This window comes from Galeopterus variegatus, unplaced genomic scaffold (genome assembly GCF_000696425.1).
Source record: "Galeopterus variegatus unplaced genomic scaffold, G_variegatus-3.0.2 Scaffold4897, whole genome shotgun sequence".
Lineage (NCBI taxonomy): Eukaryota > Metazoa > Chordata > Mammalia > Dermoptera > Cynocephalidae > Galeopterus > Galeopterus variegatus.
This window is the reverse complement of record NW_007731008.1, coordinates 96,073-117,273: the sequence shown is the minus strand read 5'-3', so window position 1 is coordinate 117,273 and position 21,201 is coordinate 96,073. Positions and strand designations below refer to the sequence as shown.

At 44.7% G+C, this 21,201-nt stretch overlaps 1 pseudogene across 1 annotated transcript; it reads left to right on the top strand.

The window, feature by feature from the left end:
* Window positions 1-18,632: 18,632 nt before the first annotated feature.
* Window positions 18,633-19,410, top strand: LOC103603980 (annotated as a pseudogene). The gene is made up of 2 exons (XR_551673.1): window positions 18,633-18,661; window positions 18,747-19,410. The product of XR_551673.1 is annotated as a mitochondrial import receptor subunit TOM20 homolog pseudogene (transcript).
* Window positions 19,411-21,201: the final 1,791 nt, after the last annotated feature.

Genomic DNA, 21,201 nt, shown 5'->3' with positions numbered 1-21,201 from the left:
TTCTTTGATTTTATGATAAGTAAATATTATAAATTTAAACTGAGAACCAGCATACCAGCTAGTTATTACACAAATAAAATCTCCTTTTCAGGTTTTATAGATTAAGGTCTGTGCATAAGAATTCTTTGAAAATAGGGCCAGTCAGTTATAAAAACAAACAAACAAAAGTTTGGGAACCACTGGAATAGTCCACCTCCCCATTTTACAGATGAAGAAAATAAGGTCCAAAGAGAGGAATCAGTAAGTCACAGACCAGGGTATCAGCAGAGCCCAGACAAGTTGTTGAATCTTTTCTCTCTACGTGTAGTAAGATTTCTATTTTAATCTCCTGCTTCTCTCCCCTCAGGAAGCTCAGAAATGAGTTGGGATTTCAAATGCATTTCTCAAGTTAAAGAATAGCGAGAAGCTCTTTGGTACGGCCAACCACAAAAAAGTAAACTATGAAAAAATATTAAAGGTGAAATGAGATCCCAACTCTTCAAACGGTGTGTGGACAAACTAGCCGAGGCCCAGCTCCCCCACCCCAGATGCCAGGTCCCCACAGCATTCATGAAAGGCCGTGAGCACAGCCACTCCGAGGGCTCAGAGGGAGTAGCTGGGCAGTGGTGTCCAGTGCCAGGGGCCCAGCCCAGCAGGCAGGGCTCCACATTCATGCCCCAGCTTCACTACTGACTCTTGGCCACCTGAGGCCACCCAAGGCCACCCAAACACATTTTGATCAGGATTTAGAAAAGAAAAGCAAAAAAAAAAAAAAAGCAGAATGAGCCATAAGGGAAAAGGCCATTTCCTTTCTGAACAGGAGAGAGTGGTGCCTGGGAGTGACAGAGGGAGGTGAGAGGATGAATTAATACAGCAGGAGTGGCTGTTAAACCTGGGCACGTGAGTGGTTCTGTGCTGTCCTTGCAGAAATCTAGTACCTACTGGCTGCTGACTGCTGCCTCCAGCACGTAAGAGCCAGCGTCTCGAGCTCAGGCTGGCTGAGTAGTACACCCAGCTTGTGGGCTGTTCTGTAACTGAGGGACCTGAAGACCCTTATCCCTGTGAGTGACAGGAGGCTAAAACACCTGAAGATTAACAGGTACCTTTTAGACCTATCTTGCCGAATTTGCACAACCACTGGGGGAGGGAAGCAGAACAGAAACCGCTGCCTGCTTTGCAGTTCAGAGAAGTGATGCAGCTTACCTGGGGTCTTCAGAGAGTTTTCAGATGGACAAGCCCAGCACCCCCTTGCCCTGTGATGTTCTCTCCCCTCCACCTACCGTTTTGGAACAGGAAGCTCCCATTGACAGGGAGCTCTTGCTTATCAACTCACTTAATTTATCCGTAGGCTAGAGGACTTGGAGAACTCTGCTCAAACAAGCAAAGAAGCAAACAGTCAACAGAATAACTCCACATCTGAGAGGCTGGGTTTCCTCCACTCACTCTGACCTCTCTGTGACCACCCAGGGGACTCGGGGTGCCTCTGGCAACCTGCCTCTTTGGCTTTTTCTGCTCCTGTTTACCTGTTTTATCAAGAAGGGGACAGTGTGACCGTGCCTTGCAGGGCATTAATAAAGATAAGAGAGGCCATGGCTATCAAACAGAGTTTTCAAAAACTCTGCCCTGGTTTCCCTGGCTGCAGCGCTGCATGCACAGACACACAGAGCCACCGGTGCAGGAACTATTACTGCCATCCGATTATTGTCATTGTAATGCCTATTCAACCGCCCCTTTGTAAGTTCCTAGAGGGCAGGGACCGTGTCTTGGGCTGCTTTTCATGAATTCATGCCTTTCTGCTTCCATTCACTCATCCTACAAACATTTATTGAGTGCAGCCCTCATTGTGGTCACCACAGTGCTGAGCACACTGAAGACACATTCCCTCCTGTGTCCCCAGCAGCACATGCAGCCCTGGCTGCCGTCCTCACCCATGCTTCTAGGAACAGAGCCCCAAACAGGGCACACACTGCAGTACCTGCCACAGCCAGAATGCCATGAGGCAACAGGGGGCATCTCTTCCTTCATCATTTTCATTTCATCCAGACTTCTACAGCATGTCCATATTTCTTCTAAAACAAAAACAACAATCTAATAAGTTACACTTTTCAAACCTACTATTTTAAGCCTAAAATTCTACTTTTCTCATCCTGGACTGCCCACTGGAATCATCTGGAGAACATCACAATACTGATGTCTTGGTCATACACCCAGTGGGTCTGATTTAATTGACCTGGGCATTGGGGTTTCTAAAAGCCCGCCAGGTGGCTCTAACTTGGGGCCGAGGTTGAGAACCAACATTTGAACCCAAAGCAGGGGACAGAAAGCCCTAGGCTCAGGAGCAGGAATTGCTCCCATATTTGTTTCTCTCTGGACCAGCCCATGTATTTTGGATCCTAAGATCTTGGATCTCCCTCTCCTGACCCCACCTTTTCCACCAGCTCCCCATATGTGAGATCTCACTTGGCTCCGTGTCCTCCTGCCTGCTCTTGGCCTTCTGCCTGTGCGCTCAGAACACACTTCAGTGCTCCAGTCCTGTTTAGTTTTCAGGACCCTGGGCCACCACAGAGCTTTCTGCCTAGAAAAGTGATGTCTGAAGCCTGACCATTTATAGTCTCTGGACTCCAGAACCCCAGTTCCTTTCTGCCTGGAGTTACATTCTCTTTCCTAGTCCCCTCACCATGCGGTACACATATTCCTCTCTCCTGGCCTGCCCTGCCTGGTGGCATTGATGCTGTTTAGGAAGGGGGGCCCTATTAAGGCCTCAGTAATTACAGCCTTGTGGTGGCTTTTAGGAGATGCCAGGAAGACCTGTAGAGGGACCCAAAGATCATTCTTGACAAACATCAGGGGGTGCAAACCCTTGTCCTTGAAGTTCATTCCAAAGGGCATGTGGACAAAGATGGCTCCTGGAAAATAAAAATCAAAACCACAGCAAGATACCACTTCACACCCTCTAGGATGGCCATTTTTTTTTTTTTTTTTTGATGGAATGTAAGTGTTGGCGAGGATGTGGAGAAATTGGAATCGTTGCACCTTCACCTTGCTGGTAGGAAAGTAGAATGGTGCAGCTACTGTGAAGAACATTTTGGTGATTCCTCAAAAAATGTAACATAAAATTACCATATGACCCAGCAATTTCACTCGTAAGTATATACCCCAAATAATTGAAAACAGGGACTCAAACAAATACACGCACGGACATGTTCCTACCAGCATTATTCACAACAGCCAAAAGATGAAAATGACCCAAACATCAGATGAATGGATGCTTTTATGAACACCGCAAAACACACAGTATTGGTACAACATGCATTTAATTACCATTTCACCATTGCACACTGTACACAACTGTTGATAGTCAACTTTGTACCCTGCAAATATGTATTATAAAAAAGTTAGATTCCCTTACAAACAAAAAATGTATACCAAAACTGAAATGAAAGGATAAGATTAAAAACACGAAGGAATTCCTCTTTCCTAGAGCCCCAGTCGTGACCACCTGTCCACTAGAACACTCCCACAATTGTTTCCCTGTGCCTGGAAATTCCAAGAGTTAAAATTTGAAGAGGTTCCCCCAACCCCATCTTTGCTTTACTTCCTGGCTTCAAAGAAAATTTAAATTTAGAGACAAAGTTTGTCATGCTGCTGTTTCTAAGTGACTGTTTTGTTTTCCAAATTTCCCCTGGAAAGAGAACACAGGTAAGGCATTCCCTCAATGAGGTAAATTTGCTTCCAGGCAGAATTGTGTTCAGTATGTGCCTGAGCCAATGGGCACAACAGGCCAGCCAGCAAGGCTGGAGCCTGCACATGGACTCGGACACACTGCAAAGACCTCCAAACCCAGAGCTCCCACCAGCTTTGTACTCTGCATGTCTTGGAGTCTGTTTGCCTCTGGTCGGACCAGTTGCTTTGACAGATAAAGGAACTTGTGTCTGGGGAGTCCCAGCTGGAGATAACATGGCGGGGTGGTGACTACAGTGTCGGGCCTGGTACCCCCTGTCTGCTGGCCGGGGATTTAAAGGGGAGTTGCAAGGGTGGCTTCGACATCTGAGCAGATTCCTGTGGTTACCAGTGTGAAGGTGTGTCTGAGACAGAATGGAATCGACACTGGGACATCTACAAAAAGAAGATGGTGATGTTTTGCTCCTGAGCAGGATGTAGAATCATGAGAGCAGGGCAGGCAGAGCGGGAGAAAAGGAGAAATAAATGCTCAGGTGAGAATTTTATTTTATAAAAAGACAAACAAAACCCAACTTTTTTCAACATAATGAAAATCTTCTCAAACCTCTACTCTAAAATAAAGTTGGGAATTTCACAAGGAAATATGCAGGTTGAACCATATGAAAATGCCAATATTTGACTTTTATATCTATGAAAGCATTAAGTTCAAATGGTTCCACCTAACGCCTCTGCAACATAATCAATAAACTCCTGATAGTGTGGGATTTAGGCAGAAAATATTTTACTGAGGAATAGAAAACATATCTGAGAGAAAAGGAGGAAGAGAGAGGTTTCTAGTTTAAGAACAAGTGACAAAGAAAAAATAAAAATAAAATCAACAATAGCTACAGCATTGGTATGAATATTGAAATTTCTCTTAAAAGAAGACAAAGGAGGGAAAATCCAATGAGCAAGCAAGGCTTTTATACACATGGTGCCATGTAAAGTAAGGCATGGACAGACACCAAATACACATTTCCCTCTCATAAATGTCCCCTGGCAGAAGCCGCTCTGCAGGGCAAACCACAAGAGTTTCTAAATTAGTAGGAATATGATGGGAAGAGGGGACTTCACCTGCTGGCGAGCAGAGAGCAGACATGCTGGATGGGGCCCGGGTTTGAACAAAGGCACCTATTTGGTGGGAGCAGGTATAAGACTGATGGCCTGTTAAACATTGCCAGCATACTTGAGCAGTGCCGTCCGGCGGTCAGAGCCCGGGCAATGGTCACAAGGGCATTGTGCAGCAGCATGTTGGCTAATCTCAGCGCAGCTTAATCTGTTGCTTATCTTTGTTGGTTTTGCAAAGATTAAGGCAGTTTCCCTGCTTCGAATGCTTCACAGCTGCCCTGCAAAGCATTCCTGAAGTTTTGTCTGAATTCCCGCTGCTAAGAGGGGCCCAGCAGAAGTTGGCACATGCAAAGACTTGTTTCACTCATAGCAGAAACTGCTTCTCCTCAACAGATCTGGGCCACTCTTTACTTACTTCTGGGCAGAACACTCTAGAGTGGTGGTTGCCTTCTCAGTGAAACCTCCCCTGCGTGGTTCAGAATGCATCTGTTGGGGATTTGTATTTCCTAGATTTATATTTCCTATTAGGATTGATTCATTCGGAAAAGGGTAAACACCATCGTAAATTCCATCCGGTGAACCATGGGGAGGCGGTGGTTCAAATTAAAGGTGTTTACTTTCGGAAGGGGGCCCTTGGCTTCTTATCTTTATGTACAGAAGAAAATAGAGCTCAACCTGGCCCTGCAGCCAGTGGAAACGCACCTGGCCCAGTCAGCTGCTAGGCTGGGTCTCTGCTGCCCTGGGCTCCAACCTGCTCCTCTCTGTTCTCTGTTGTTTGCAGAGGGTGAGGACATGGTGGGTAATACAGAGGGGCCGCCTCTTGTTTGTACCTATAGGCCCAAAGCAAAGAGGGGGAGGGTGTGTTGGAAAACGTGATGCCTTGAAACGGTATTTCCAACAGTTCAGATATCTTTATCTTCTTTTATAGGCGGTGCACGGCCACACCACCTTATTGAACAAGTGCTATATTTATTTTAGGAAGCCTCCTCTGTCTAAATTAGATCATTTCCAGCTGTAAAATTAAAAAAAAAAAAAAAAAAAACTGTAGCTAGCAAATAAGCCCTAAAATTAGCCTTTTTGACTACGTCTACAGAAGCAAAGAATCCAGGAAAGTTGATCTCTCTCTCTCTCTCTCTCTCTCTCTCTCTCTCTCTCATACAAACACACACACACACCCCTTTAGCTCAGTGTCTCTACTTAGCATCAGACGTTTGTCATGTAGAGTCAAATCAGCAGCCTTTAGTGAGCAGCAAACTGAGAACGTATCCCGAGGAAACCAAAGCTATCTCATTTCTAAAGAGCATCCTATTTAGAAATTGGAGAACGGGAGGAACTAGAGGATAGCGAAGCACTAATCTCTGTGATAGCATATTTTTGGAATTCAATAAAGGAGAAAAGCATAGGCTGAGTAGTTCACCCCCAAATTTAAGAAAACTACACATCTGCTCAAGTGCAAAGAATTGGAACAGTAATAATATCCAGGCCGTGGCAGAGTGTGTGCACACAACACCCCTCTCTTGTTTCATTCTATTTTGTCACTAGGCCTGTGATCTCCTGGGTACACTTGCACAGGCTCCTCCCTGACAGGTGGCACAGACCGTGTGTGTCTGGGATGCGTCCACAGGTGTCTGCTTGGCAGTGGGACACTTTCAGTGATTCTGTGTCAGCTCCTTTCCTTTGGCTCCTCTGGTCCATGATTGCTGTTTTTCCTTGTGCCCCTGTCAGTCCCGTCTCACTGAAAGATAATGTGACTCTTTCCATGAAATGTCCTCATATTGGTGTTCAGAATTTCACAGCCACCATTGTTATCTCACTTTTCAAAGAATCACATTTTAGTGGCAATGTTTGACTGTTTCACTGATTTCTCTTCTTACCTATTTTATATCTTTCCTTCTCTTTGCTTTGGTTTTATTCTATTATTCCTTTTTTTTTTTTTTTTTTTTTTGTCTTTTTCCCTAATATGTTTAGTTATGCCCCATGGTCTTTGGTTTTCAATATGTCTTGCTTATGATTAGTGTATTCAAAATTATGCAAAACTTCAAGTGCTCCTTTAGCTATGGGCCATTGGGTTTACTATCTGATACTTTCATTCCTGTCCAGTTCTGAGTTCTTTGCAATATCTTTTAAAATTTCTTCTTAATCCCAATGACTATATAGTACCTATTATAATTTTTTTATGGGCCCAGAAGATGTTTGAAGCTTTCTTGTTGTTATTGCTATTGATTTCTTACTTTGTTTCATTACAATCAGAGAGCACAATCTGTGTATATTGATGGTTTGGCATTTATTGAAGCTTTCTTCGTTCCATGAGAACTTAAAGTGAATATTACCATTTGGTGGGTATAAGCTCTATGTAGATCTATTAAATCAGTGCTAGAAATATAATGCTAGCTACATATATAATTTTATATTTCCTAGTGGCCATATTAATTAGGCAAAAACACACAGGTAAAATTAATTCTAATAATATATTTTATTTAACACAATATATCAAAAACAGCATAATTTCAACATACAATCAATATAAAGGATTAATGAGACATTTTACACTCTTTTTTATGTATGAGGTATTAGAAATTGGGTGTAAACTTTCATCTCAATATGAATAATAATTCATATCAGATACACTTGATCTGTATTCAGATTTTAATTTACAATTGAAAGAGTATATTCACATACCTTAGTTGTTCCAAACACACTTTAAAAGTTTACCAATATCTGAATCAAGTATTAGTTTTTGAATTTAAATTTAAATTAGTTAAAATTAAATACGATTTTAAAATTCACTTGCATTGGCCACATTTCAAGTGATCAAGAGCTACACGTGGCTATTGGCTACCGGAATGGACAACGCAGTATTGAATTGCACTGATTGTTGTTTCTCGGATATTCAAATTGTTGCTAACTTTTGTCTCCTTGATCAGTGTTGATTTTAAAGATACATTGACATCTCCTGTTATGACTATCATATCTCAGACCTTGTATTCTGAAGCTGTTTCACTCATAGAAGAAATTGACTTGTATATTTTCACACCCTATTTATTTTTTTCTCTTTCTGGGCCTCCTGTTACATGGAGAGTGGCACTGCTATTCCCTGTATTCTTAACTTTCTTTTATATTTCCCATCTCTTCCTCTTCCTGAGGGGGCTGGCTGGTACAGGGATGGAACCCTGGACCTTGGTTTTGTCTGCACCATGCACTAACCATCTGAGCTAACAGGCCAGCCCTTCTGAGCTTCCTAGCCTGAGCGTCTGCTCACTGATCTGCTCACGTGCTGTATGCATCCTGCTTTTCAGGCCATCTATTACACTCTTTATTTCAACGATTAAAGTTTGGTTGTGGCTGTGTGTTTTATTTGTTTTCTGATCTCTTTGAGAGTATTGATTGAGCTTCTTTTCATTCACACCCTGCCTGAACTACTTGTGCTGTGCTGTCTGGTGCAGATGGCTCAGGTGTTGGGTTTGCTCCCACGTCTTATCTTCTTTGTGAGCCCACATGTACTTGGGAACACCAGCTGCCTTGGCCTGTCAGGAGGGGGAACAAAGGCCCAGGCCCAGCACTCTCCTGCCTTCTGGTGGGGGGAGGGAGGGGATGGTGCTAGGGCACGGGGCTTCCATGCTTATGGTCGGCCAGACCTCTCCCAGAGTGACCCATCCCCTGTGCCAGCTCTGGAGAACTCCTGGGGCCCTACTCTTTTTCCACAGCTGCTGCCTTTAAAATTATTCCCACCCAGCCTAGGTGGGAGCTATGGAGGAGGGTGTTCAGGGGCCGGCCAGGGAGTTGCCTTCTGTTGTCACCTCTGCCCTCCAGCAGAAGAGGATGTCTGACCTAGATAGATGCCTTCTTATGCAAAAATAATAAAGGAGCCCCAACTCTGCTAACTCAGGCCCTCTGTAGGCCTGAACGTCAGTGATGTATCCCATAGGCATCATGTTAACAGCCGTGGTTCAATATGACTGAGAGTCAGATTTATGCGTCATTAGCAGGATTTGCATTGGCTGACCTAAAAGGTAACTCATTTAAAGCCCTAGAATTTAGGATGCATTTTCTTAACTTATTTATTACAAAGACAAGCACACAAAACCAATCTTTCACCCAGGACCTCCTCCTAAACTGGGCATTGTTTAGACCTGCCTGTCCAGTCCGGCAGAGCAAGTGGCCACAGAGCAGTTGAAAGGCGACTGGTCCAAATGGAGATGAGATGATGTAATATTAAAAAAGAAAGTAAAATAGCTCATTAATATCTTTATAAGACATGCTGACATAATTTGTAGCAATATTAGGTTAAATAGAATATTATTAAAATTGATTTTACCTGTTTCTTTTCATTTTTTAATATTAATTATATTTCTAGAGTTTGGCTGTATAAATCAGCCTAATAATTCTCAAATATTATTTGTTCAATGAAAAGGCAATTACTTTATCTGGGATTTTAACAAGGGGCCACGTTTCTGAGGCATATCTTTTGCAAACTGTCCTTAGACATCGAAAGTGACACACACGTCAAAGCAGTTGTACCCATTCGCCCATTTATTCCCCTAGTAAACAACGGAGCCCTTGTTGTGTGCTCTCCAGTTCCCAGCAAACGTGAGGTTTATCTTCTTATGAGCAGAAGCAGCCAATAAGCAGTAAAAACATGAAATAAATGAATTTTAGAGTATGCTCTAAGTCATTAAGTGCTATGAAAAAAATAAAGCAGGACAGAAGGCAGATGTGGGCAGGTGGATTGTAAATCTGGTGATTTCATTAGGAAAGTGATATTGGAGCAAGGACATGAACAGGTGAGCGTGCTGAACTTGTCGAAGGACCAGCATTCCAGATGATGGAGGCCAGCGGGGAGACAAGCAAGGGAGAGAGAAGCAGGCAACCCCAGTGGGCTGTGAGGTGGAGCATGTAGGGACTTTTACTTGATATCAGTGAAATGGGATGACACTGGGAAGTGTTGAGGTGGGGTGTGGCTTAAACTACCTTAATTTTAAGAAGATGGCTCTGCCTGTTTTGTTGAAAACAGATGGGCAAGGATGGAAACAAGGGAATGAGCAGGAGGGTCCTGCAGTAATCCAGGAGCAAGTGGCGGGATTGTAGATGCACTTTTGAGATAAAACTAACAGGGTATCTGATGGATTGAACACGTGGGTATAAAGAAAAGAACAGGCCAAGGATAATTCCCAGCTTTTGGCCTAAGGACCTGGAAGGATATAACTATTAAGCACCCACTTTTTGTGCTGGTAATGTTTATGCAGGAAATACAGAAATCCATAGAGTAAGCAGTGAAGGAGTTTGCAGCAAATGGCAATGGAAGACACATGAATGTGAGAATATACCACACCCAATACAATAGGACACATGTGAACAGACAGAGAGAATGGCCCTCTAACTCGGCCGTCAGGGACAGGCAAGTGAGGTCTCAGTTAGATTATATGGGGATGTTACACAATTATCAGACCAAAAAAAGAAGTGAAAAGACATTCTGAGGTCAAGTAATAGCAGGTGCAAAGCCCAGTGTTGACAAACATGGTGAGTTATTTGGGGACTTTCAAGTAGGGAGTGGATGATGGGCTGCCTGGGGGAGGAGGCCCTGCTCCAAGCAGGCACCTGCTCACGAGGATGTATGCAGAACTGGGAGTGTGACTTTCTGCTGCGGGCAGTGGAGAGCTACCAGAAGGTTTGGGACAGGGCAATGCATGGTCAAATCTGTGTTTCTGAAGAATAATCATGTGGCTCAAAGAAAAATAGACTGGAGGAAGGATAAATTAAAGACAGACAGAGAAGTTAAGAGGCTATTAAAATTGCCCAAGGTTTTGTTGAGTGTTGTAACTGGAGAGAATTGGGAGCAAGGAAGGACTGATTAGAGAGATTTTTTGAGGTATAATTCATAGGAATCGGTAACAAATTGTAGGATGGACTTTCCAATATGGCAGAAAGGGTTTCCAGTTTGGGAGCTGTTGGGAGGGTTGTCATTGACTGAGATGGGAAACAAGGAGGGAGAGGAACATGTTTCAAGCATGCTGAGTTTGAGGTATAGCTTAGTTTGTATTCCCCCAGAAGCCACCTCTGGAAAAAGGATTCCTTCGTAAGTATTTATTTGGGAAGTAATCTCATGAAACTGCAGGGAGGTGGAAAAGCAAGGCACAGAAGTGAAGGCTCTAACACAAGATCGTGCAGGTCACTGCTGGGGCCACTACAAGGTGCAAAGGGGACACATCAGAGTTGCTCCTCCTGACCTTCCCCCAGCCTCCCGCCCAGGAGGGGAAACGGCTCTCTGAAAGGGGAGAGCACTGACTTCTGACTCCTTGATGCAGGGGCCTGGGAAAGCCATCAGGCATAAGGGCATTTGCTGCCAGGAGGAGCTGGCGTGGTGTGCGTGCAAATGGAAGGGAATAAGGGGTGCTGATGGCTCAGCCAGCGGTGCCTGTCAGGGAGATCTGAGCATGGAGACGCTGACAGGAGAAGGGAACTCAGACACGAAGTCCCGTGAGAAGTTGAGCAGGAGATAGCGATTTGGGGACTCCCACATGTGTGGCTAATCTTAGCATAAGCCTTTATAAGATGGTGTCTTTCCCCCATATCCCTTGCAGTGAGGACACCTCCATTTGCAGAAGTGACCAGTGTTTCCCATCTGCCCCTCCCAGCAGCCGTGGCCTGGGGGAAGCTGGATTAAACTTGTGGGCCAGCTCTGCTCCCTCAACTAAATTCTGCTCTGAAGGACAAGAAACCTTGGGATTTATTCCTGCCTATTCTGAGAGGGTTGTTCTAAGATTTCATTTCTTAAAAGCAAGCCCATTCTATTACATAGATGGGTGTTCTTGATTTCAAAGGAGTCCAACTTTCTAATGAGTACAGAATAAATTCTGTCATAGACAGTGTTATGAATGCTCTAGAATTTGAGATGGAATTTTTCTCTTAAGCTCCAGAGACTTGATTATAGGAAAATCAAAGGATAAAGAGAGTTGGGAAATGTCCTATGTCCTTTATGGCAGGGACAGGGGGTTGGAAATGCAGTACTGACTGAAGGTAAATACTGCTTGTTTTCCTTTGGGCCCTCTCTGTCCAGCCCACCTATCAGCTGCCACCCTAAAATAGGAAGTTTTTAATGTATTTTAAGCAAACACATTAAATTCTCAGTCTGTTATATCTGTAAGAGCCCATATGGCTAAGAACCATCTTCTCAAGATTATCGGTAGACCCTTGGGAATATCTTAGACTCTGGGCGAGGATCAAGTTCCATCTCTGTGCAGTCAACAGTGCCTTGAATGGGTCGTTCGCAGTTTCAAGATCTCAACTTCCTCATCTGTGCAGTGGTGATGAGACCACCTCACAAATTTATGAAGTTCAGAGGAGATGGAGGATGGGAAATTGCCACAAACACTGAAAAGTGTTGGCAGTCATACAGATCTGGTCTAGTATGCCTTTTACTATCCTGCACTGGAAAATTGTCAGCCTTCCTATGGCTCTGGTTGAAAGTATAGGTGATGATCTCGGGCCTGCAGTGTGAAAGACAGATGGTCCACTCATGGCATGTGGCTCAGACTGAGTCAGAAATGCCACAGACCCCACTGGAGTCTGTCTTTCTGGAAAACTCTGGGCCTTTGAGAGACCCTGAGCTCTAGTTCACTTGGACCTCTCACAAGCGAATGGCCCTATCTGGCCTACTTCAGCCCTCTGTGTCTTGATCACCACATCCAGGAAGAAAATGAGTTGGACAAGCTTACCTCCTCCAGATCAATACTTCCATGATCTTACACTTATGACTCTGGACTTGATAACCCATTCTCCCATTACCTGGTTGCCTAAGGACGAGATGTGCTGGAAGCTTCTTAGAACATTGTCTTCCTGATGAGTCCTGAATGCCCACCCCCAGAAGCACTCCAGTGTCCTCAGTCCCCCACCAGCTGCCTTGGACACCCTCACTCACCTTCACCTTCAGGGTCTCCTATTGGGGAGCTCTGGGAGGGTGGCAGAAGAAACAGGCATCTGATTGGCATGCCACTTCCCAATTTCCACGGGCAATCCTTTAAACTAAACTCGGGCCAGCTTTATTTTCATTATAGGGTGAAATCACAGACTGTTCAACAAAGAAAACAGATGACAAATGCAACCCATCAAAGAACTCACAGTTCCCAAGGGCCCCCAATGGCCAGCACTGTGCAGACCCCACAAGAAGTGAAGGAAGCTGAACACTGTCTAGCAAAACAAGGCACATCTCGAACAGAAGTGTCATTTAGGGTATGACTAGCAGATACACACTCCCTCTTCATGTTTTGAACCACTCTGCCTTCAATTTTAAGACAAGTTTCCTCTACTACATTGACCCACCTTCTGCCTTGACCCACGAAAGCATATGCCACATAGAACGATGATGATTCTGGCCAGTACTGTGAGTCACGAACATATGGTGTCCCCAGCTCGGTGTTTACTCTTGTACCTGGAGAGATTAGTCACCCAGAGGCGCAGAATCAGCCTGACCGCCATCTGGTCACTCCCTGGTGCAGGCTGAGGTGAAAAGTTGGTCCTGCGTGCCTTGATAGCTAGGTGGGGGCTGTCGTTGCTGAGAGCGGGAACCTCATGCACAGCCCTGACTGAAGGCGAAGCTCATGTCACACTCGCCGGCAGCCTGCCACTTCTCCATTCTGGAGAAGGAAGACGGGCCCTCGGCCGTGGTGGTTCCCATGTATTGGGGCCAAGACTGGGTTCCCCAGCCCTTCCCTGCACACCATTTCCTGGCCCCAAGACACCGGCTCGCTACGATCGCCCCTTTCCCTGCTCATCTGTAGGTCTTGGAAGTTGTTTTAAGTGCGAAAGGTGCTCTGCATTTTAGAGCTGGTGCTTTGTACGTGGAGAGATTTTGGACTTTGGCCCCACGTCTGCCTGCTTTTCAATTCTCATCCTGAGGTCGTGGGTAACTTTTTTGACCTCCTTAAATCTCCCTTTCTTTGTCTGCTAAGTGACAATCCTCACAGAGCTGTTGCCCTGGGTAAACCTATCTGAGATAATCTGTGTAAAGCACCTGCTTTAGAGGAGTGCAGTAAAAGTCTGTTCCCTCCCCCTTGCCTTGTACTATACGGCTTTATTCCTTCCTTGTATTATATGGCTTTATTCCTTTCTGCCAGGGACTCTGGGGAAAGGAAAGCCATGTGCAATTTGCTGTAATCCTAAGTGACAAAATTAAGTTCTCATCAAAATAATTTTAATGTCCCATTGGCATGGCATGTCTGAGCCACAGAAGTAATGAGGTGATGAAAATCAAGTTGAAGCCATCGGCTACAGGGAAGAGCTCAGCTAATCACAGTGCAAAGAGATCTCAACCAGCACTGGGGCAGGGGGTTGGATTCTTCGCCATGAAGAGTAAATTTGTACCCACCTCTCTAGGGAGGTGCTGGACTTTTGTGGACCTTCAGGACAGGTGCTTTGAGCAAAGTTCTCTTGAGTCTCCAACATTCCAGGTTCATTCTCTAGGGGCCCTCTAATTAGCTCTGGCTAAGGTTCCAGCCCACCAGCCCCAGAAGGAGGCTGACTTGGCAATGGATCTTGTAACTGATCCCGTCTGAAGCTTTCCATCTTTCATCTTGGGACAAGATACTAAGTTATGAGTTATAAAGTTCTAAGTTATGGAGTCTCCAATGAATTTCCACTGGCCTAATGGGTTTCATTATAGGATTTGTATTTGTTTCTGAGAAGAGTCATATTGTCTTACAAATGACTGTCCCGTTTGCAGTATGCTCTGCTAGTTCACACAAGCTCTTGGATGCTATTCCCACCACAGAACTTCCCCCGCTTATTGTGGGGAAATCATGACAACATCTGGCCAAATTGAGAGAAATGGATGAAGGCTGGGAGGGTGGACTTCGTTCACCCATGGTGTTCCAACGAATATTTTCAGGCTTAAGGAACTAACTGTCTAAAAATCCAATTCATTGATTTTTCCAAAGGGCAAGTACAAGCAGATGGCCCCACTAAAAGGTCTCCCCAGTGGCTGTCCAGCTCTCACTTGTCATTACTTATGCTGAACAGCTGTTCCTTTGGAAGCTGAAGAAAAAGAGAGAGAGAGAGAGAAAGAAAGAAAGAAAGAAAGAAAGAAAGAAAGAAAGAAAGAAAGAAAGAAAGAAAGAAAGAAAGAAAGAAAGAAAGAAAGAAAGAAAGAAAGGGGGAGGGGCCGGCCCGGTGGCGCACTGCTACAGTGCGCCGCTTGGGAGCGCGGTGGCGCTCCCGCCGAGGGTTCAGATCCCACATACAGACCGGTTCCCGCTCACTGGCTGAGCGAGGTGTGGGAGCAACACCGAGGGTTGCGATCCCGTAGCCAGTCCCGGTCCGGTACAGGCGCGACACTGAGGGTTGCGATCCGTTGCCGGACACGAAAAAAGACAAAAAAGAAAAAAAAAATAGAAAGGGGGAGGAAGGCAGGGAAGGAGGGAGAGCCATAAGGTTGGCTACTGTGGAATACGTAGAGGGCAGAAGGCATTTTTCTGTAGGAAAAGCTGTCTGGCTTCATGCCCTGAGCACGTCCTTCTGGGTGAGCTCCCAGGCCTGGTGGACACTCTTGCTCTGCCTTTGGCTCTGGCTCTGACGGTTTTATATGTGTTTCCACAGCAGCAAAAGATTGCTGTGACCAGGGCAGCTCTGTCCATACAAAATGAGAGTGGCCCCAGAGTCCAGCAGGAAACCAGGCTGGAGGAATGCCAAATTGTGTAAGCAAGCCTCTCCTTGTATGTGTGAGGTGGGAACTACAGTGGGGCTGGGCAGGGCAGGGGGAGGGGGAGAAAAGGCTGCAGAGTCAAGAGGAGGGGGTTGCAGTCCTGATGAGATCTGAGTTGCCAGGGTCATCTTATGTAGTCTTCCCAAGGCTCGGTTTCTTCATCCATAATGTAGAATAACGTTGCCTCTGCACATGGTGGGCTTTCAGTGTGTGTTCAGTGTGCTCTTAGGGCAAGGATGGAGGCAGTCTACCTGCTCTTATGGAGGAATAAAGATAAAGAAGTTGGAGAAATGCGGCTTGTGAGATTCACTGAAGATTCCTCTGCCTCAGATCCCAAGGGTGCTTTGCCACGTTGGATGAGGGCACCAGGTCCCGTGCATGGTTGTGCTCCTGAGCATAAAAGACGGCAACCCCAAGGTGGGAAATTTAAACCCTGAGCATAGAGCTGTTCTGGAGAAACCACTATTAATGGTGGAAAATCACATTTGAGCTGTTAGGCAGGTCTTTGGCCTTTGCTGGTCCCAGGCTTGAGAGTTGGGGAGGATGGTGTTGGGGTTACTTGTCCAGGGTAAACCCCTTGACTCCCAGAACCTCTAGAGCTGTGCTTCATCATCCAGACTCTTCTTGGATCCTCCTTTCCAGGGAAACAAACCAGCACATGCTTACACTTACTTTCTGGGTCTAATTGTTGACCAAATTAGTCTTACTTTTCCAGACAAAAGATAAATTGCATCTTTAGAAAAGTGTTGGGATGGGGTGGAGCTTCTGAGCTCCTTCTGTTTTTAATCCTCATGTTGGCATGTAGGGTCACTGGGCAACCTGTGATGCACACTCCTGCCCTCATATCCTGAAATGGTCCAAAGTCACAGACACACAGAATCAGGGAACTGAAGGCCCGTAGGAAACTTGGAATAAACCAGGGTGTGGTGACGCATAGTCAGATTTTCATAGGACAGTGGAATTTGGCAAGAGGAAAGGAAGAGAGAACACATTTCTGTTCGGAGCTCCACTCTAGTATTACAGCAGCACCTCCCTTGCTGTGTGACCTTATGTAGGTGCCTTGACCTCTTTAACCATGTGTTTTATCATCAAAATATGCAAGTAATACTTGATAATACTTGCTGTGGCTATATTTTGATGATAAGGATGAGGATCAAGCAAGAAAATAGACCTGAAGACAGTTTGAAAACTACTAAAGGCTATAAAATATAATAATATATTGCCATGATTATTATGTCCAAAGATCACCAGCTGAAAGATGACACACATTTCTCTACTAGTTAACTTCTGTTCAGCATTTCAGAGACTTTTATGCTCAAAAGTCACCCTGAATTGGTATATGGGTGCGCATCACAAAATCTTTTTAATGTTTGCATGTTTGAGAACTTTTATAATAAAATATTGAGGGAAAAAAATTACCTTAGCTGAAAACTGCAGTCTCACACACATCTAGAGACAATGAATGTACAATCTTTGTTTGGGGAAAAAAAAATAATAAATAAATAATGAATAAATAAATAAATAAATAAATGAGGGCAGCATTATCAAAATGCAAAATAAAACAAAACAAGTCAAAAATTCTGACCCAGTAAAACATGGTATAGACCAGAAATATTCATTCCAGTGCAATTTATAGTAGCACATCATTTTTTAAAAACAAAAATAATTCCAATTTGTTCAGGTGCAGTGCCTTGAAAAAATGTTCCACACCTATTAAACAATAGGTAAAAAGAAAATATAGCAACCTTATGCCTATTGTAGTCCTAATCCTATAAAACCAAACAACAAATGGGCCACATTTTATATACTGATTATAACTATGTTAAATAAAAAGGAAAACAGAAAAACCAGAAATAGAAGGGTCCAAAAGATCATGGTGACTGGAGTAGGGGGCTGGTAGTATAGGAAGACTTTTTCTTTCTTTTATGTGAAATTTTTCTTTGATATCTTTATACTACACTTATTTTTTAAATGAAAAAAAGATTTTTATTATTTTTATTAAGCATCATTGGTGGCTTTTCTACTCAGGGTCCTCAGGTTGGCAGCACTGGCAAGAACAACCTTGCTCTGAAAGCAGACCACCTTGAGTTGCCAAGTGCATTGTTCAGCTGTGGCTGCAGCAATGACTTTGAACACAATAGTTGCCAGGTTAAGGAGTGCCCGCTGGGCAGTGCCTACCCAGCCCTGGTTCAAGCCCATTGTTGCCTCCAGCACTTCTGCAAGGAGCCCGCATCGCCGAGCTTTGAAGTTGGGTTCACAGAACCTGTTTTCTCAGACCTTGAAGTTTATGTTGGAGACCAGAGACTTGCTGGGGTGGGGGAGGGGAATAAGATGTTCCAAAATGATCCCAAATCAAAATGATCCCCCCGAAATGTGTCAGGAAGAGCTAGAGACTACCAGCTGAAGACTAGGCTGTTACAGATACGGAAACAAAGGCACAGGCAGGGCATTTCTTTTAGAAATCGAGCCAGTGACCAGGTCCCGCAGCCTTTGATGAACCAGCCCTTTTCTTCCACTTAAACTGCCTTTCACAAAAGAGCCATAAATTGCCCTTTGTTCTAGGGCAGCAAGAGTCAGGGTCACATCTCAAATGATCACAGCTAAAGCTCCTGGTTTCCCAACTAGAGCTGGGCAGCACTGGGGAACAGTAATTCCAGGGCAGCAGTGTGCTGTGCACCTTGTCTAGGCTGAAAACCTGGAATTGTGCCTCTGCCTGCTTCTGGGCTGCCAATGACCTCTAGTTCCCAGAGTCTTGGCTCAGGCCCCACCTTCCTGTGGAGAGGTATTAGGTATCCATCTAGTTTTTGAAGAACCTTAGATTCATTCCAGGGTACTTAACTCCATGATTCAGCAACAATATTTCTTGAAGCCCTTCTATATATAAGGAGCTAAGGTGGTAAACATAAGTAATATACATCCTGACCCTTGAGGGCTTCACGGACACATAAGCCATGTTGAGTGCAATAATAATAAATTTTCTTAGGCACTTACTACTTGCCAAGCACTATTCTATAGGCTTTCTCTAAATTAACTCATTTATTCCCCACAAAAGCTCCATGATGAGGGTATTATTATTATGTGCATTTTATAATAAGGAAACTGAGGCACAGGGAAGCAAGTACAGGCAGTCTGGCTCTGCCCTGGGATCCTAACCACCACTCCCATCTGCCCGATGCCAGCCTGCCCCTCAGAAGACGACAGGTGTCCCAAGGCATGGGCAGAGGCAGAGGGACCGGGGACATACTCCAGGTATCTCGGAAGTTTATATTTAACGTGGGCTTTTCAGCACTGCCAGATTAAGGGTTCAGAGGCAAAAGAGGAAAAAAGTGTTCATTTGTTTATTTCAAAATCTCAGGGGGACAATAAGTAAGAATATTTTGTTTTTGCTTTTCCACCTCTCTGGCCAGCCAGCATTGGGTGTGAGTGGCGCCGTCGGCTCTGAGAGTCACCCTGGTCCAGCGCTCTTTGGCCGGCCCTGCCGCCGCTGCCGCCGTCCACACTCAGCGTGCAGGGAAGGTGGTGGCCACAACAGTGCCATCGCCGCTGGGGCCTGCGGGGCCCTGTGCATCGGGTACTGCATCTACTTCGACTGCAAGAGATGGAGAGACCCCAAGTTCAAGAACAGGATGCGAGAACGAAGAAAGAAACAGAAGCTTGCCCAGGAGAGAGCTGGACTTTCCAAGTTACCTGATATTAAAGATGCTGAAGCTGTTCAGAAATTCTTCCTTGGAGAAATACAGCTTGGTGAAGAGTTACTAGCTCAGGGGGGAGTATGAAAAGGGTGTGGACCATCTGACAAACTCCATAGCTGTGTGTGGACAGCCACAGCAGTTACTTCAAGTGTTACAGCAGGCACTGCCACCGCCAGTATTCCAGATGCTTCTGACTAAGCTTCCAACAATCAGAGGATTGTAAGTGCTCAGAGCTTGGCTGAAAATGATGTGGAATGAAAAACAAATGTCAACAGAATAAAATCTCAGTTGAAAATTATATACATATATATATGTTTCTTTTTCATTATAAAAACAATATAAACAAATTACAACATTTTTCATAATAGAAAAAAAAACCCCCACAAACTTCCTGTAGTCCTACTGCCCTAACCAAATCACAGTGATGTTTTAGGTGCTTCTTTTTTCATGTTTTTGTGCTTATTTAACAGTCATAATAACAAAACACATAATAATTTGGCTCCCTTTTGTTTGTGTTACTTAAATTTATAGCAGGTATGAAGTTTCTACGTCATTGTTATATTCATCAGTTTAATGGATTCCTTCCAATGAATATTAAATCATTAACTTGGCCATTATCCTGTTTTGAGAACATTCTTCATTACAAGTAACATTGTGATGGACATCTCTGGGTCTGAAACACATTTCACAGGTTAGATTATTACCCAAGCTTGAACTCTCAGCGGTGGAATTACAGAGACAAAAGGTAGGAACATTAGAAAAATTTTTTGATATGTACTGCAGATTTTCCCCAAAATTGTACTACAAGGCTGAATGTTTTATGACCATTTCATCACTTATCAAGCAGAATTTTGAAGAATGAATTAAGTATACAGGTGAACAAAAATATAAGGCGAGTCCACACTGAAGGAAAAGAGACTTTAAACAGAGTGGAAAGTTTGCAGAACCTCTGGGTGATGCGCGTGAGGTCTGGGAGGTAAAGCTGGAGGAGGCGGAAATGAAATTGTGAGAGGCCGTCCTTGCACTCAGTGCTGAAAAACATGGACTTGACCCTGGGGATAACGGGGAACTTTCTCCAAGGGGTTAAACAGAGCCCGCAGGGTCGGATTTGCAGGTGTGGGGAAAGATCCCCATGGAAAGGAGAGGTGGGAGGATGGCCACGTGGGTGGTGACGAGAAGCCAGTGCTCACGGGAAGCAGACTGACCAGCCAGGGAGGGGCTAAGAGGGAACGAGGGCAGTGGAGACAGAGACTGGAAAGGCCACTGCCAGGGACAGCTTGGTGTGGGGGTGTTAGAACTTGGGTTGACTGATCAGGAGGGAAGAAATCAGCATGCTTCCCAGGTCCCTGGGCAAGATGTCGCCCAGCTGAGAAAGGGCACACAGAAGACAAGGAAGGCTTCCATATGAGTGTGGAAGGAGGTGTCCATGCAGGGATGTCTGATAAAAAGTTGCACATAAGGACTTGGACCCAAGGGAGGGGTCTGGGGAAGAGGGCCAGACTTGAAACTACCACTGTGCAGGGGCAAGTCAGAGCTCTGTGAGTGATGTGCTCACCCAGGGAGAATGTGCCGGAGCAGGCAGGAGCAAGAAGATGAGCAGAAATGCAGACGCTTGAGGACGGGTAGATGATGAGGACTCTGCAAAGGAGAATGAGGATACGCAGTGATCTGAAAAGCAAGAAGAGGACAGGACACGGTGGGGCCAGGTCACAGAAGAAAGTTCTTTTTTAATCTTTAAAAATTTCTTCTGGGACCACAGGTGGGGGAGGGGAGGCAGGAAGAAGAAAAGGAGTGGTCGGTCACATCGCATACTGCAGAGGTGGGCCACAGCTCAAGGATGACACTATCTAACAACGATGTTGCAACTCCCAGACACTGTCATACAAAGTTTTTGCGATGTTCAGTTGTAATAAAACAGAGGTGTGAAAATTTCCCGTAAACCACCATTTCCAAAAGTACATTTTGTGGAATATTTCTTGGGATGTGAGCTCTCCTTAGGTGAATAAGATTTTTTATGGTCTAATAAAATCAGGATGTACAATATTAGGA